General features: G+C 36.0%; 1 long non-coding RNA gene across 1 annotated transcript; it reads left to right on the top strand.

Annotated features, from left to right (window-relative positions):
• Positions 1–14,666: 14,666 nt before the first annotated feature.
• LOC104106466 (uncharacterized) lies at positions 14,667–17,473 on the top strand. Its single transcript, XR_011410338.1, has 3 exons — positions 14,667–14,871; positions 15,881–15,969; positions 17,266–17,473. It is a non-coding gene; the product is annotated as an uncharacterized lncRNA (long non-coding RNA).
• Positions 17,474–18,056: the final 583 nt, after the last annotated feature.

The raw sequence follows: 18,056 nt of genomic DNA, 5'->3' as shown, positions 1-18,056 counted from the left end.
TAATAAATCACTCGGGACTTACATAATTTACATGAATATCGTGGGATTCAATTCTAAGAGAAGAGTTTAGCCAACATACCTCACTTGAGCTTCCTTAAACTCTAAAACATTCCGAAATTCTTAGCAACTTCAATCTATTATAGAAATATAACAAATTTAATCAAAATTTGGAAGATGATCATGGTTCTAGCTCACTTGAGCATTTTATCAAACACAAGGTATGCATAAGGCTTCAATGTCCTTTTTATGAAGGATTCCATCATCCCACAACCCAATCTTTACCATTTTTTGCTCAACAATCTTCCTACACCCTTTGATAACACATGCATGTAAAATAAACAACTCTCATGCCCAAAAATTACCTTGCTAGTTACCCATTTTCAGAAGATTTCGAAATTAGGGTTTAGGGTGTAGAATCTTACCTCTAGGATGAAGACCTAGTGAGCTCCCCTTCTTAATCTTCCAAAACTTGAGCAAGAATTGAAGAAAAATTATTGAAGAACACCTTCTCACTCTAGGGCACTCCCTCTCACTCTAAAATATCAGATTATGGCTCAAAAATGGCCCAAAGAGTGTATTTGATGAAATAGGGTCGGGTTTTAAAAACCCAAAAATGGAGCTCCGGAACAGTTCTGCGGTCGCATAATGGATATGCGGGCCACATATCGGTCGCATAATTGCTGATAAAATGATCAAAAAAGTTGTCTGTGTATGCGGTCCGCATAACTGTTATGCGATCACATAATGCACCGCATAACATTTATGTGGTCGCATAGTTGACCGCATAATTGCTTCCAACTGACCCAATTAACTGTGTCACTCTGTGGCCAATATGCGATCCGCAGAGTGATTCTGCGGTCGAATAATGGACCGCAGAAATACACTTTTCCGCCAAAAATTTTCTTTTACTTTCCTATGCATTGTTCAACCAAGAAATTTTTTGGTTGAACAATGCTCGAACTTTCACGGAGATAATTTCTTTATTTCTCAATTTTCGGACTTGCCTATCAAGAATGGCAACTGGAATTTCTTCATAAGTCAATTTCTCATTTACCTCAATAGTCTCAATCAGAACAATGAGTGTCGGATCTCCAACTACTTTCTTCAACATAGACACATGAAACACCGGGTGTACTAATGACATCTCAGGTGGTAATTCAAGTTTGTATGCCACCTCACCGATCCTTTGAATGATTTTGTACGGTCCGACATACCTCGGACTCAATTTTCCTTTCTTACCAAATCGCATTACACCCTTCATGGGGAAAACTTTCAAGAATACCCAATCATCTTCTTGGAACTCCAAATCCCTACGACGAACATCCGAATAGGATTTCTGACGACACTGAGCAGTCTTCAACTGCTCCTTAATAATTTTAACTTTTTGCATAGCCTGATGCCCAAGGTCTAGCCCTATCAAATCTGCTCCCCCAATTTTGAACCACCCAATGGGAGATCTACATCTTCTACCATATAAAGCCTTGAACGGTGCCATTTGAATTCTAGCATGATAGCTATTGTTATATGCAAATTCTATGAGTGGTAAATGATCATCCCAGCTACCTTTGAAGTCTAGAACACAAGCGTGCAACATATCCTCAAGCGTCTGAATAGTCCGCTCTGCCTGTCCGTCAGTCTACAAGTAAAAGGCTGTACTAAGATTCACCTGAGTACCCAAACCTTGCTGAAATGTTTTTCCAAAAATTAACAGTGAATTTGTAACACCCCGGAAAATTTTGAAGAACTTAAGTGTAAAGCCCGGTAAAATTAGCAAAGAAAATAATGTTTCATGGTGCCGGACTAGGCTTTTGTGTTTGAGGATTGTAGAAATTCTTCGGCTAGGCTATCTCATTAGAGACATCAACCACAATTTCTCTCAATATCAATACCACCGTCTTTAACACGGAGTCCGATCACTTGACATTTCTCTCAATATCAATTTCTCGCATATATGACCGCATAATAGTTATGTGGACCGCATATCACTCGCATAATTGGTGTCCAAAATGATCAAAAAAGTTATCTGTGTATGCGATCACTATGCGGTCCGCATAACTGTTATGCGATCGCATAATGCACCGCATAACATTTATTCGGCCGCATAGTCGACCGCATAATTGCTTCCAACTGACCCAATTAACTGTCTCACTCTACGGCCATTATGCGGTCCGTAGAGTGATTCTGCGGTCGCATAATGGACCGCAGAATTGAGGATGAAGCCTAAAGGGCCCAACATGGCAGCAAGTCAAATTGGGAGATAAAGTGACTCTTTAGTTGCATACTATGTGGCATATTTAGAAAGATTTTTGGCTAAGTCATCCCGAAAAGTGGGGGCCTACAAACCTCAAATATAAGAGGTTATTATACATAATTTAGGAGGGACATACATAAGCTTGCTAGAACAGATGGAAATTCTCAAAGGAATTCTTATGAAAAGCTTGCTAAAACAGATGGAAATTTTCAAAGAAATTCTTATGAAAAGCTTGCTAGAACGGATGGAAATTTTCACAGAAATTCTTATGAAAAGCTTGCTAGAACGGATGGAAATTTTCAAAGGAATTCTTATGACAAGCTTGCTAGAACGGATGAAAATTCTCAAAGGAATTCTTATGAAAAGCTTGCTAGAACGGATGGAAATTCTCAAAGGAATTCCTATGAACTCCTACAAGGTGCAACGAAAATTGTAAATTTTAAGGGAGTACGGTGCAATCTTTCTCAAGTATATCATACGGATTTTTCCCTACTTCGATCCGCCGTTACGTGATTTGTCGCAATTATCGTGTGTTAGAGGGATTATCCAGAGAACTGGCTCAGGTATGTTAAGGCTATCCCTTCTTTCCTTTTGGCATGATCCATATGATACAAACGAAAAGAGCAAATGCACAACTTTCATAAATGACTCTATGCATAGAAGTACTAGAAGTGCCAATGTTATTGATTCTCCATGTGTCCTATTATTCCATCATCTGTTCATGGGTCTCAAAAAATACGTAAGTTGATAAAGTTTATTTCATGATTTTAATCAAAGGCATAATGGTCTTATGACATTTTGAGAAATCTTATTGACGCACTTCTTATGCATTTCATGCATTTATACATGTGCATTGACCCATGACCAGATGGCATTATATACGCGTATAGTATGTGTATATGGATATGGGAAAGGGTTACGGCGTTATATACGCACCACCACCTGATCAGCTGGTATACGTTGATGATTTTGCCCACAATGGCCGAGATGATATGATGGGATGCCCTCAGAGGCTTGATGATGTTATGTATGCATATACCTATACACGGTATGATATTTATATGCATATGCATGGCATTATAAATATTAATGATTCATAAAGTTATTCAGACTTACATGTTGAGTCTTTTACTCCATGTTTCTCTCATGTCTATTGTTTACTGATTTTCATTCCTTACATACTCGGTACATTATTTGTACTGATATCCTTTTTGCCTGGGGACACTGCGTTTCATGCCCGTAGGTCCCGATAGACAGGTTGAGAGTCTTCCAAGTAGGCTATCAGCTCAGCGGAAGGTGTTGGTGCGCTCCATTTGCTCTGGAGTTTCTTATTGGGTCAGTATAATTAGGACATGTATTGATTGGTATTGCGGGGCCCAGTCCCGACCTTTATGATACTTATGTACTCTTAGAGGCTTGTAAACATATGTCATATATACGGATACTTGTATGGCCTTATCGGCAAATATTTTTAGTTTACAAATGATCATGTTGGCCTTATAGGCCTGTATGTCACTTATGTAAGTTTCTATATCAGGTTGGGTCGTTCTATGTCAAGTATTCTCTCAGGTTTATTCTACTTATCTCACGATAGCCTCTCCAGCTCATTTATCTATGATAGTATGATACGAAAGATACATTACATTGGTACTCTGTTGAGTAAGGTACCGGGTGCCCGTCGCGGCCCATCGGTTTGGGTCGTGACACTCGGTTCTTGGCGATATTTCGAGGGATTTTCAAGAAAATCATCAGGGTATGTTATTCTAACTCGGATTTGGCTATTATACATTAATCCATCATTAAATTTTATCATTTAATTAGTGCTTTGAGTTGAAAAATTTGGGGGAAAATTGTGAAACTTCTTAGACCAAATTTTGGGGAGTTGAAAGGCGGTTTGAAGTCGAATTTGAGTAATTCTTGTATGGCTGGACTCGTTATCGAATGGGTATTCGAATTTTGTATGTTTGGTCAGGTTCTGAGACGCGGACTCGAGATTAACATTTTGAGTTAACTTTTTGTTTCTTTCTAAAGATTGTAACTTTGTTGTTCGGAATAGCTTTCTATAGTTTGTATTTATGGTATGAAGTTTTTTTGGCTAGATTCGAGCCGTTTGGAGTTGGATAATCACGGAAAAGGCTTAGTAGTGGATTGAGTTAGTATGTTTTGAGGTAAGTGTCTTGCCTAACTTTGTGTGGGGGATTACCCCTTAGAATTGGTGTTGTTTTGTGTTAATTGTGATATGTGAAAGCCGTGTACGCAAGGTGACAAGTGTGTACACGGGCTAAATATGGTACCGGTTTTAGTTATGAAGATTCTTTCCATGACCTTAATTGAGTTGCCATAACATGTTATATTTATCATCATTAGTCTATCTTCACATGCTTTACTTGACATCGTTAATACTTGTCTTATCTCTTATTTGCTAATTGTCTTACATTTTTAGTTAAAGTTATTGTTTTCTCAATTCCTTATTCATTATTTAACCGTTGAGTTCATTTACTTGAAGTTGTTATTTCTTGAAATATCTTAGTGTTGAATTTGGTGTTGAAGTTATAAAGGCCATGATTCACATTAAGACAAAGTTGTAAATTTGTTAAAATACCATTCTTGTTGAGCTATTCACTTTCTGTTGCTATTGTTGAGACTCTTGTACATATTGTGGTTGAGCCATGGGCTATTTATTGCGGAAACATTATTATTGTTGACTTCTTTGGCAAGTTGTGATATTGGGCACTTGAGGTGCGATTTGTGATATGTTGTGATATTGATACGCATGCGATGGTATAAGGATTGGGGTTGAAACGCATGTGGTGAGATAAGGTGGGCTTGATACGCGTGTTGTTAGTAAGGGAACTACTTGAAGCCACGCGGTGTGATAAGTGGGCTAAAATGTGGGTAGCTATTTCGGAAAAATAATTTTTAAAACTAAATGCAAGGCTCCCGCAGTGATATAAGGAATGATTGTGATTTGATTTGTGAAATGAGACTACGAGGCGGTACCTCAATAGTGATTCTTGTTGATACCTTTCGATTACATCACTTGTGTTTTGTTGCATTGTTTCCTTGGAATTTTATTCTTTGTTTCCTTCTGTGATGTCTTAATTGCCTTAGTTCAGTGTAGCTATTCTTGTTATATTTCTTCATTGTATCATTTCCATTATTTTTCATTATCATACTGTCATATACCTGTTCAGTTTTCTTATTTATTCCAGTAGGGTCTTGACCTGACCTCGTCACTACTCTACCGAGGTTAGGCTTGAAGCTTACTGGATACCGTTGTGGTATACCCATGCTATGCTTCTATAGATCTTTTTTTGCAAGGGTAGATTCCGACTACCCTTAACCCCACGAGTCAATATATGTATTTTGTTTTTAAATCCGAGTCCAAATCAACTCTCAAAACTCAATTCTTCATTTTTTTAAAAACTTGACAAAATTTCTCAATTTTTCACTTTGATTCACATAAATTTGATGTTAAATCTAAGATATAATCATGAAATATAGTTGAAAATTTATTAGAATCACTTACCCAATATTTGTAGATGAAAATCCCTCTCCAAATCGCCTCCTACCAAGCCTAGGGTTCTAATATATGAGAAATGAGATCTAAATCCCGACTTTTCTATTTTTTGGGTCAGTTGCGGATATCACAATTGTGACACTGGGTTCGTAATTGCAAATCCTTGCAATTGCAAAGAATTTCTCGCAATTGCAGCACTGACAAACTCAAGGGGAACCTCGCAAATGCGACTGTGGGTTTGCAAATGCGGACCATATTCCCTTCGCAAATGCGACAGTTTCATTGCAAATGCAAAGTTTCCTACCCATACCCATATATCGCGAATGCAAACTAGGCATCACATTTGCGATACCTTACCCTCCCATGCCATGTTCGCAATTACGAAGCTGGTGCTCGCAATTGCGACATCAGAGCACCAACACACTAGATTTTCTGTTTTCACTCCAAAACATTCCGAATCACGTCTGAAACTCATCTGAGCCCTCAGGGCTCCAAACCAAACATCCACACAAGTTTAAAAATATTATACGAACTCGGTCACGCAAGTAAAATATAAAAATAACATATAGAACTACAAATCGGACACCAAAATGCATGAATTTTAAAGTAAGGTTCAAGAACTTCTAGAATTGCAACTAAGCGTCTGAATCCTATCAAATCAACTCCAAATAATACCAAATTTTACAGACAAGTTCTAAATAGCATAAAGGACCTATTCCAAGTCCTAAACTAAATTTTGAACCCGATAGCCAAAAGTCAACTTACAGTTAAACTTCTAAGCCTTAAATTGTTAATTTTCGGCAAAATAACTCAAATCAACCTACGGACTTCTGAATTCGATTTTGGGCATACGCCCAAGTCCAAAATTATGATACGAAGCTATTAGAGCCATCAAAATACCGTTCCGGGGTCGTTTTTAAAAAAGTCAAAGTTTGCTCAACATTTCTAACTTAGGCTTCCAAACCAAGAACCAAAGGGTCTAAATCAACCCGAAACTTTTCCGCAACGAAATCAATCAATCCTGCAAGTCATAAAACCATAATTACACATGTGTGAATCATCAAAAGAGAAAACGGGGCGCTATAACAAAAAATAACTGATCGGGTCGTTACAGTTGTAATGACAGTGATAGAGAAAATTTAATGATTTCAAGAGATCTTTTTTATGCAATAAAATGAAAAGATAGGTTGTATGTCTAATTCAATCACCTTTTTGCTCTTGAATCTTTATCACTTCTTTTTATAACGAAAATTTAAACTTTCAAATATTTTTTTCTTTTAATTTCGACTTTTAAATACTTTCTTCCGTAATCTTAATAAAAAATTATTTGAACACATATGAAGAGTGGTGTGTGTATTTCGTTTAAATTTTTTTTTTTGTAATCTAGAAATCTCGGAGGCTTATAGCGTACGATTCGAGGACTTGATGGATAATAGGTTCACCTGCCGATCTTTTCTTTTAAAGAGAGGAAATGGAATATTCTTTTATTTTCTTTTTACTTCCTTTATAACTTTTCTCTTTATTGTGTGTTTTTCTTTTATTCTTCTTTTATGTTATATATTTTTTACATACCCATTGACGTCGCTCTTAATATATTTGTGCCTTAAACATGTCGATTTACGTTGATAATAGAGATGATTAACGAAGATTCCATTTGCTGAGCTGGAAAAAGAAGACAAATATGATACAAAAAAGCAAAGTCGAGTGTACTTAATTTATAGTCAACTTCTAACAGGGAGTAAATTTGAGCCAAAGTCTATAGTGCTCTATGATTTTTATACTATAGTACAAACTTAACGTAACACATGAATAATTAAAGAGGACAATGGTTATATCCAGTAAAATTGTAAAGATTCACGGGCACATTTCAATAGTGCAGATGAATCATAAGTGCACATTTCAATTAATCGAGGAGTAAATATGCTTAGTAAAATATTATATGGATCAAACCTAAAAATTTTGAACAATTAAAAAGTGCAAATTTCCCTAAATTTATCCAGACTGGTTTATCCTTTTCTATTTTCATGAAACACTAACTAGTTGGCTTGGCACTCATCGATATGTTTGTCTATATGTCAATTTAGCACAAATTAAATAACAACAACAATAACAACAACAACAAATCTAGTGAAATTTCATAAGTGGGATATGGACAGGATAATAAGCATGCGGATCTTACCTCTAACTTGTCAAGGTAGAGAGGTTATGTTCGATTGAACCTCGACGCAAGAAAAGATGCAAAAGGAAGCAATAACACAAGCAGTAACAACAACAAACAAGATGATAAGATAGTCAAAGACGAGAGGAATAACAGATAGTGGTAAATCAGTGAATAAGAAAATAAGAGAATAATACTAATGCTATTGATATATACAGAAGACACACTTGACTACCTAGCACTATTGGAAATTGGACCTATGGCAACAGTTTTTTGTGCAATAGTTGTACAACCGTTGCAATAGATTGTCTATTGCAACGGTTTGAACTGTTGCAAAAGTATCCTGATCCTATCAGAACACTTTCGCAATGAAATCGTTGTTAATATTCTGTATTGCTGTAATAAATAATTAAACTTTCTGAAAAAATAAAACAGAAAGTTAGTAATACTTATTTAACGAAATAGATTCTGGAAAACAAGAAAACAGTATAGGAATAAATCGAGCCCACTGAATACACAGTGTACCCTTAAGAAAATTATTCCCCTCAAGTACCCGAGGTGGTGGAATATATCCTCCCAGGATAGAACGATTTAACTCACCAGTGTATAGGTACCAAAACTCTGATGAACTGTGAACCACTCAATGGTCGTAAAACACACTGGAAAATATTGTACAGAAGAAGAAGAAGAAGAAGCTCAGAAAATTTTGTAAGGAAAGATTCTGGGATTCAAACTCTATTTATAGAGTTGATGGCAATGTTTCTGAAAAGGTTTGTAACCTTTCAGAAACAGCCATGGCTGTTGAAAAGGGGTGTTTGAAATATTACGAAAAAAATATATTTAAAATAATCCGAAAAAGAAAACGGGTCTGACCGAACCGGGTCGCGGGTCATGGGTTATTCCGGATTCGTTAATTATTTAATTAATTAATTAAATAATTGAAAAGAATTTTGTCCAAAAAGATTAATCAATCAATCGATCTTTGACCAAATTCAAATCCAAATCCAAATCCGAATCCGAGTCCGAAGCCGAAGCCGAAGCTGTAGCCGTAGCCGTAGCTGTAGCCGTAGTCAAAGCCGAGCCGAGCGAGCGACGACGATAACGGCGCGAGGCTTGCCTTTTTATTAACTCTTTAAGAGCTAGAAGAAGAGCAATTATATATATACCCATCAAAAGCCTTTTCTTCCTCCGATATGGGACAATGTCCCTTTCCCAAGAAAAACTCAAATATTTCATTTTTCCTCCATTTCTCATTCACCCTCTTTAAACTACACAAGCTTAAAATCCCAACAATCCCCCACATGAATGGGGAATGGCTATAAAATAAAGGAATGCACGGACGCGTGTGTGTTTTACATGCAAGAATTAATTGCATCTGGATAAGTAGGTTTCCCTTTGAACTTTCCGTAGTGAACTTATATCGGATATACTCGGTCAATCGGTAAATTTGATATCTTTGAACCGTCGAGCTTTGTTGTATACCTAGACAACATAAGTCACACAATCAATCCTTAACCATCTATGGTTCTTACGGTTGTGTTCGTTTCAGTCATGAACACTGCCTGGTTTCATGAGTGCTTAGAGAATGGGCCTTTACTTTCATTTCCCTTGAAGCGGCTTACACTTCACACTCACATAGGTGATTTCTAAACGTGTAATCCTATAGACACACTATCTGGTCATATCCTGCCAGACTTAGCAAATCATTAAAAAACCTTTAAGCTTTGTTGACTCATCAAAAAGCCTTAATGCTTTACCTCGATTTCTGAACATTGTCTTCATCACGAGAATGGGTTGAGTTATTTGACAATGTTGAACCGTCATTCATAACTTTGTTTGATCTCTTTGAACCTAGCTCGTGGGATCTCCAGTCTGCTAGGTAGAGTTACTGTCATGATGACTTGTCCTAGACCTTAACCCCATTCCCTTTGATGATCTTTCAACTGCCTCTCTAGATAGGCCTTTTGTAAGTGGATCCGATACGTTATCTCTTGACTTTATGTAGTCAATTGTGATAACACCACTAGAGAGTAGTTGTCTAACGGTATTGTGTCTCCGTCGTATATGACGAGATTTTCCATTATACATAACGCTCCCTGCCCTGCCTATTGCCGCTTGACTATCACAATGTATACAAATAGGTACCAAAGGTTTGGGCCAAAATGGAATATCTTCCAAGAAATTACGGAGCCATTCAGCTTCTTCACCGGCCTTATCTAAAGCTATGAATTCAGATTCCATTGTAGAACGGGCGATGCACGTTTGTTTGGATGATTTTCAAGACACTGCTCCACCCCCAATTGTGAAAACATATCCACTCGTGGATTTAACTTCAGATGATCCAGTGATCCAATTTGTATCACTATATCCCTCGATCACGGAGGGATATTTGTTATAATGCAAAGCGTAATTTTGGGTATGTTTGAGATATCCCAAATCTCGTTTCATTGCCATCTAATGTATGTGATTGGGATTACTTGTAAACCAACTCAGTTTACTAATAGCACATGCTATATCTGGTCGTGTACAATTCATGATATACATCAAACTTCCCAATACTCTTGCATAATCCAATTGTGAGTCACTTTCACCTTCATTCTTTTGAAGTGCATAACTCACGTCAATTGGAGTCTTGGCAATTTTGAAATCCAAATACTTGAACTTGTCAAGTACCTTTTCATTGTAGTGAGACTGTGATAATGCTAGACCTTGTGGAGTCTTGTGAATTCTGATTCCTAAGATCACATCAGTAACTCCTAAGTCTTTCATATCGAATTTGCTAGCCAACATGCGCTTAGTAGAATTTATATCTGCCATTTTTTTGCTCATTATCAACATGTCATCAATATATAAACAAACAATAACTTCATGACCTGGAGTGTTTTTAATGTAAACACATTTGTCGCACTCGTTGATTTTAAACCCACTTGCCAACATTGTTTGGTCAAATTTGGCATGCCATTATTTGGGTGCTTGTTTAAGTCCATAAAGTGACTTAACAAGTTTGCACACTTTCTTTTCTTTACCAGTTACCACAAAACCCTCAGGTTGTTCCATGTAAATCTCTTCCTCTAATTCTCCATTTAAGAAAGCTGTTTTAACATCCATTTGATGGATTTCAAGACCATACACGGCCGCTATTGCCACTAACACTCTAATAGATGTTATCCTCGTTACTGGCGAGTAAGTGTCAAAGTAATTTAGGCCTTCCTTTTGTCTATAACCTTTGACAACAAGTCTTGCCTTATATTTGTCAATAGTGCCATCAGCTTTCACTTTCCGTTTAAAGATCCATTTCGAACCTAAAGGCTTATTTCCTGGAGGAAGATCTACCAATTCCCATGTATGGTTATCCAAAATTGATTGAATCTCACTATTGACTACCTCTTTCCAAAACGCTGAATCAGAAGATGACATAGCTGCTTTAAAAGTTTGAGGCTCATTTTCAAGCAAGAATGTCACAAAATCTGGTCCAAAAGAAGTAGATGTTCTTTGACGTTTGCTACGCCTTGGATCTTCTATACTTGGAGTATTTTCCTTTGGTTCTTCCCGAGGTCGTTTAGGTCTTTCACTTAATGACTCACATTCAGTTTTATACAGATAGATGCTTTCAAAGAATTCAGTATTATATGATTCCATTACCGTATTAATGTGAATTTCGGGACTATCAGATTTATGAACCAAAAACCGACATGCTTTACTGTTTGTAGCATATCCAATGGAAACGCAATCAACAATTTTTGGTCCGATTTTAACCCTTTTAGGTAAAGGAACTTGTACCTTTGCTAGACACCCCCACACTTTGAAATATTTCAAGTTGGGTTTTCTTCCTTTCCATTTTTCATATGGAATAGATTGCGTTTTTCTGTGGGGTACTCTGTTGAGTATTCGGTTAGCTGTAAGGATAGCTTCGCCCGATAAACTCTGCGGTAATCCGTAACTTATTAATAAAGAATTCATCATTTCCTTTAATGTCCGATTTTTCCTTTCCGCAATTTCATTGGATTGAGGTGTGTAAGGTGCAGTAGTTTGATGGATAATTCCATATTCCGAACATATTTCTGCAAATGGAAATTCATATTCTCCACCCCTATCACTTCTAATCATTTTGATCTTTTTATTCAATTGATTCTCCACTTCATTCTTGTATTGCTTAAATACTTCAATTGCTTCATCCTTACTATTAAGCAAATAAACATAACAATATCGAGTGCAGTTGTCAATAAAAGTAATAAAATACTTTTTCCCACCTCGAAATGGTGTCGACTTCATATCATAAATGACAGTATGAATTAAGTCTAAAGGATTTGAATTCCTTTCAATAGACTTATAAGGATGTTTTACAAACTTAGACTCAACACATATTTGACATTTTGATTTATTACACTCGAATTTAGGCAACACTTCTAAATTAATTAACTTCCGTAAGGTTTTGTAATTGACATGTCCTAAACGAATATGCCATAAATCATTTGACTCCAATAAATAAGAAGAAGATGCAATTTTATTCATACTGTCAACAACCATTATATTTAGTTTGAAGAGGCCCTCTGTGAGGTAGCCCTTTCCAACATACATTTCATTCTTGCTTACAACAACTTTATCAGAAACAAATACACATTTGAATCTGTTCTTAACAAGCAAAGAAGTAGAAACTAAATTCTTCCTAATAGTAGGAACATGAAGAACGTTGTTGAGCGTTAACACCTTGCCGGAAGTCATCTTCAGGAATATCTTCCCATAACCTTCAATCTTGGCTGTTGCAGTATTTCCCATGGAAAGCTCTTCTTCGGGACCAGCAGTAGAGTAAGTCGCAAATGCTTCCTTGACAACACAAACATGTCGAGTGGCTCCAGAGTCAATCCACCACCCTTCGGATTTCCAACTAGGCTGCATTCCAAAAGCATTGCACACAGATCATCAATGTCATAATTCTTCTCCACTATGTTGGCCTGTCCCTTCTTCTTATACTTTTTCGGGAGACGACAATCAGGGGCTTTGTGACCGGTTTTTCCACAATTGTAGCAGCTGCCCTTGAATTTCTTTTTGTTCTGCTCCTTAGTCTGTCCAGAAGACCTCTTTCTCTTCTTACTTTTTGGAGCAGTCTCCTCAACGATATTAGCTCCCATGATCGTTGAATTTCCACGAGACTTCTTCTCGGCTGTTTTGTTGTCTTCCTCAATCTTGAGACGAATCACAAGATCTTCCAACTTCATTTCTTTGCGCTTGTGCTTAAGATAGTTCTTGAAATCTCTCTACGAAGGAGGCAATTTTTCAATCATTGCAGCCACTTGAAAATGCTTCATTCACGACCATACCTTCAGCAATAAGTCATGAAAAATAAGTTGAAGCTCCTGAACTTGGATTCCAACAGTTTTACTGTCTATCATTTTATAGCCTAGAAACTTGGCAACCACGAACTTCTTCAAGCATGCATCTTCAGTCTTGTACTTCTTCTCAAGTGCGCCCCATAATTCTTTCGAAGTATTCATCGCACTGTACACATTGTACAAGTCATCCTCTAAAGCGCTTAAGATATAGCCTTTGCAAAGAAAATCTGCCTGCTTCCACACCTCAACAATCATAAATTTCTCGTTGTCCGGCATGTCCGCAGCAGGCACTGGAGGTTCTTCGCTAGTGAATTTCTGCATACCAAGTGTGGTAAGCCAGAAGAACACCCTTTGCTGCCATCCTTTGAAGTTGGCTCCGGAAAATTTTTCCGGTTTCTCTGCCGGTGGAACAGCAGTCCGGCTTGACGAGGCTATCGTCATTACCGCAATAGTCGCAGTAGAATTTCCGTTATCAATTGCCATTTCTCACTGTAAACAACAGAAGAGTTCAATTAATGGCAAAATCAGAACAGTACACAATACTGTTATTAACAACAACAAAAAAACAGTATGTATAATAAATAAAACCGAAGTTTTTATATACTATTTTACAGAAAAACGATGAAGTTTTTATGTTCTTCAAATCGTCTTACGAATTTCAATACTCTGATGAAGTTTTTATATCTTCAAATCAGAATAGTAAAATTTAGAAGGAGTAGAAAATCACACAGGTTTTAATCTCCATAAACAAAATACAGAATATAAAAAAAAAAAAATTCCTTAAGATTGTTAATATTCTGTATTGCTGTAATAAACAATTAAACTTTCTGAAAAAATAAAACAGAAAGTTAGTAATACTTGTTTAACGAAATAGATTCTGGAAAATAAGAAAACAGTATAGGAATAAATCGAGCCCACTGGAATATATAGAACGATTTAACTCACCAGTGTATAGGTAATCAATCAATCGATCTTTGACCGAATCCGAAACCGAAGGCGAAGCCGAAGGCGAAGCCGAGCGAGCGACGACGACGGCGCGAGGCTTGCCTTTTTCTTAACTCTTTAAGAGCTAGAAGAAGAGCAATTATATATATACCCATCAAAAGCTTTTTCTTCCTCCGATATGGGACAATGTCTCTTTCCCAAGGGAAACTCAAATATTTCATTTTTCCTCCATTTCTCATTCACCCTCTTTAAGCTACGCAAGCTTAAAATCCCAACAACCGTTGCATTAGTTATAAAAACCGCTGCAATAGATGTAGTTACTTTAATTGTTCCTGTAATTCCTCTACAACAACGGTTCATTAAAAATATTAGCTATAGAGACGGTTTTCAGTTCCCTCCCCACTTTCCCTCTTCTATTTTCCCAAGTCCTTTTTAAGTCTTTTTATATTCTACTTTTGTTTTGTTATTTTGTCAAAAGAAGAACACCTCTCTCGAACACATTGGCTCTGAAATCTTTCTGCGAGCAACAAACTCTCTTAGAGGAGCCGAGAATCAAAACTTTGAAATCTGATCTTCAGAGGTTTGAAGAACCGTGTCGAATCTCTGAAGGAGCTCTGAACTCGGTGTCTCGATCTCTTCAACTTGATTCATAGTTGCATGATCAAAGGTAAGAAAATCCAGATCTAGACCTCAATTTCTCAATTTTCAACATTTTTCTGGTATTTCACGAATTTCTTGAATGGTGATAATTTATGTGCGTATATTTTTGTAGCTAGGGTTTTGAATTTATTTGTTTGTAGTTAGAGTTTCGAATTGAATATACTGTTGTTGCGCATGTATAGTTTTGTACATTCAGATCTATTAGTAAATTTTTTTCTTTTTCTTTTTCATTCTTTCAAGGAAAAGGGTAGTATTTAAACCCTAAAGTTGCTATTTGGTCGGGTTTTCTGGGGTTAATTTTAATTTCTGCTGGTTAGAGTCATAAAATGACATTCTTGGTAGAAGAAACAGAGAAACCCATGCCTATAGTACAAAATTAGTGATAATGGAAAAACGATACTCTTGCTGTGAAAAGTATTTGCAGTTTTTCTATAGTCATCTTCCTCTTTGAAGTTTGGAGACCATCTAAATACAATATTCGATCTGAGCTCATACTTCTGAGGTCCTTTTGCCTTCAGTCAGTCTTATTTTTTATTACATACCTCCTGACAAAGCCACGGTAGAGAATTGCATTCTGCAAGCCTAGATAATATTGAACTTAAGTTTGGTATGCAGCCAACGATGCTTGAACTACATAGGAATACTAATATTATTCTTTTTCTTCTTCTCAAATGTGATTGTAATATGATAAACGTTTACAATTTAGATACATTGCATATTGCATGTGAATATATCTTATCTAGGTAAAAGAATTAGCTAATACATTGTCAATGTTCTTTATTGATAATATGGCATATATTCAGATCATTATTTGTATGACTAGATAATTATACTAAAAAGCAGTTTGGTGAATTGATTGAAAATTTTGAAAGCTAAAACTTATACCTGTAAGCACTTTAAGCTACTAAACTTTACGTGTAAAGTGTCAAGGGTTTAGTCAGCTTCTTTTCTATATGTCATGTGAAAATGTCTTCTTAGTGGATCTTGTGGTTCTGTTTTGCTTTTGTAATTCACAGGTTCAAGCAACATATACGGGTATTAAATATTGTTAGCAATTGGCTTTATCACAACTTATTTTATGTGATATACAATGGCTTTCTTGAAGGTATACCCATTACTTACAGTGCATTTCCAAGCTTTATAAATTTTTTCTTTTGGTTCATGGCTTAGTAGATATATTATTCTTGGCTTTTGGTTTACATGTATCATTCAAGAGAGACATGCTTGAATAGTAATATATTTTTTTCTCGTTATATATATAATATATATATATATATATATATATATATATATATTCTCTTTTATCAGTTTGTCTTTTTATTTTGAAAAGGATATTGGTGGCTCTGTTTGTCGAATTAAACGTCAACTACTGTTATTCATATACTATGTCTCTTTTTTCTTGCCAACTATACTCTATTACTGTTCACTAAGTTTTTGAACATGTTTGGCAATATATTTTCTCTAATCTGCAGAAATTTGATACACAACACATATATGTACTTGCCTTTTTAGTATCAGTTTCTTCTCTTTCAACGGATAGTTATATATCAGTTCATTAGTAGCTTTATATGTGATGTATAATTTTAGTTTGGTACTATAACTTGAAAACAAAACAACGTCGTAAAGAATTTACTGAAACTTGAATGTAATTGTTGTTGTGGTAAGTTTTGTTTTTCATATATGAGTTTGGAGTTCTTACACTTTTAGTTGGGTATGCAACTCTGTCAACGTTTCACTTTTGATTGTTGGTAGTTTAACATTTAGACCATGACGTTTCGGATCAAACAGTAAAGTATATTGAGAAATAGAGCTTCTTGTTAATTTCTTCAGGTGAAAAAACTTTGAATAATTACAGGTAAAAAAACTTTGAATAGTTACAGGTGAAAAAGTACTGTACTAACAAGAAGCTTCCTCCTGAGAGGTGTTCCAATCAACTTATCTCTATTTCTCAATATAGTAGTTTAATTGTTTATGGGATGAATTGGTCAACGGGGTGATGGGCCATAGTATAAGACTATAAGTTGTAGGACTATGTTGTTTGTAGAAATTCACCAGCATCTTGCAACAGAAAGGGAAGCAGTAGATCATCTATGGTATATTATTTATGCTTTGGTGGTTTATACCTCTGTCCATCATTCCATGTGATAATTTTTTTTTCTGGATTCCAGGTAATTGAAGAAAAGGACTTTAGCATACTTCCAATAAATAACTCTTTTATTGCCCAGAAGAAATATTGCTTGGTTCAGTTTGAAACTCTACCCTATTCCACAAGAGCAATGCTTATCCTGGACCTCACTATTTATATTTTAGCATTCAACTAAGTTTATTTTCTGCCTTTTATTTTTTAATTAATTGTATGTAACCAAATCTAGTAGTGATTGGATTTTTGATGGTTTTATAGGTGAAGCAAATGAACAAGGGTAGATGAATGCGGTGAAGACCTTACTGAAGAGTATTGGTTGATTGCTTATAGACTTTAAGATGTTCTAGAATCTTGTGTTTTAAATTATTTTGCAATCTTATGTATTAACTCTTGAATTGTCTAACAATATTATGTATTTTGCTTTTATATATGAATAATAATAATAGTTGAATATGTTGGATTCCAATTTTGTTGGTGAGTATTTCCTTTGTGATTTATATTAGTTTTAAGATATTATATTTTATTATATACGGTTGCAATAGCTCCTAATAACTGTTGCAATAGCTCCTAATAACCGTTGCAAAAGCTCCTAGTAACCGTTGCAATAGCTCTTAATAATGGTACCATAGCTCTTATTAACCGTTGCAATAGCCTCACTTATCATTGCATAGAATGATATCGCAACGATTTTGAACCGTTCTATTTGACTGTATAACCGTTGCAATAGAATGTCCTATGTCGACGCATTGAAAACCGTTGCAATAACAAACTTATTGGAACGGTTGTGCAACCGTTGCTAGAAACCGTTGCAACAGCTCTATTAGCATGCGACCTGGTGGAAAGTCTCAAAAACCGTTGCAATACGTCTGTTGCAACGGTTTGACTATCGATGGCAACTGTCTTAGAACCGTTGTCGTAGCTCTGTTTTCTAGTAGTGTACTAACTTTATATCATAATTCTCGACCTCTACACCCTCATATCAAGGGCATATCATCTGAAAGTTGAAGTTGTGCCATGTCAAGTGTAAAGACCCGACCGGTCGTTTTGAG

The sequence above is a fragment of the Nicotiana tomentosiformis genome, chromosome 8 (genome assembly GCF_000390325.3).
Source record: "Nicotiana tomentosiformis chromosome 8, ASM39032v3, whole genome shotgun sequence".
NCBI lineage: Eukaryota > Viridiplantae > Streptophyta > Magnoliopsida > Solanales > Solanaceae > Nicotiana > Nicotiana tomentosiformis.
The sequence above is the reverse complement of the archived record's forward strand: the minus strand, read 5'-3'. Positions and strand labels throughout refer to the sequence as shown.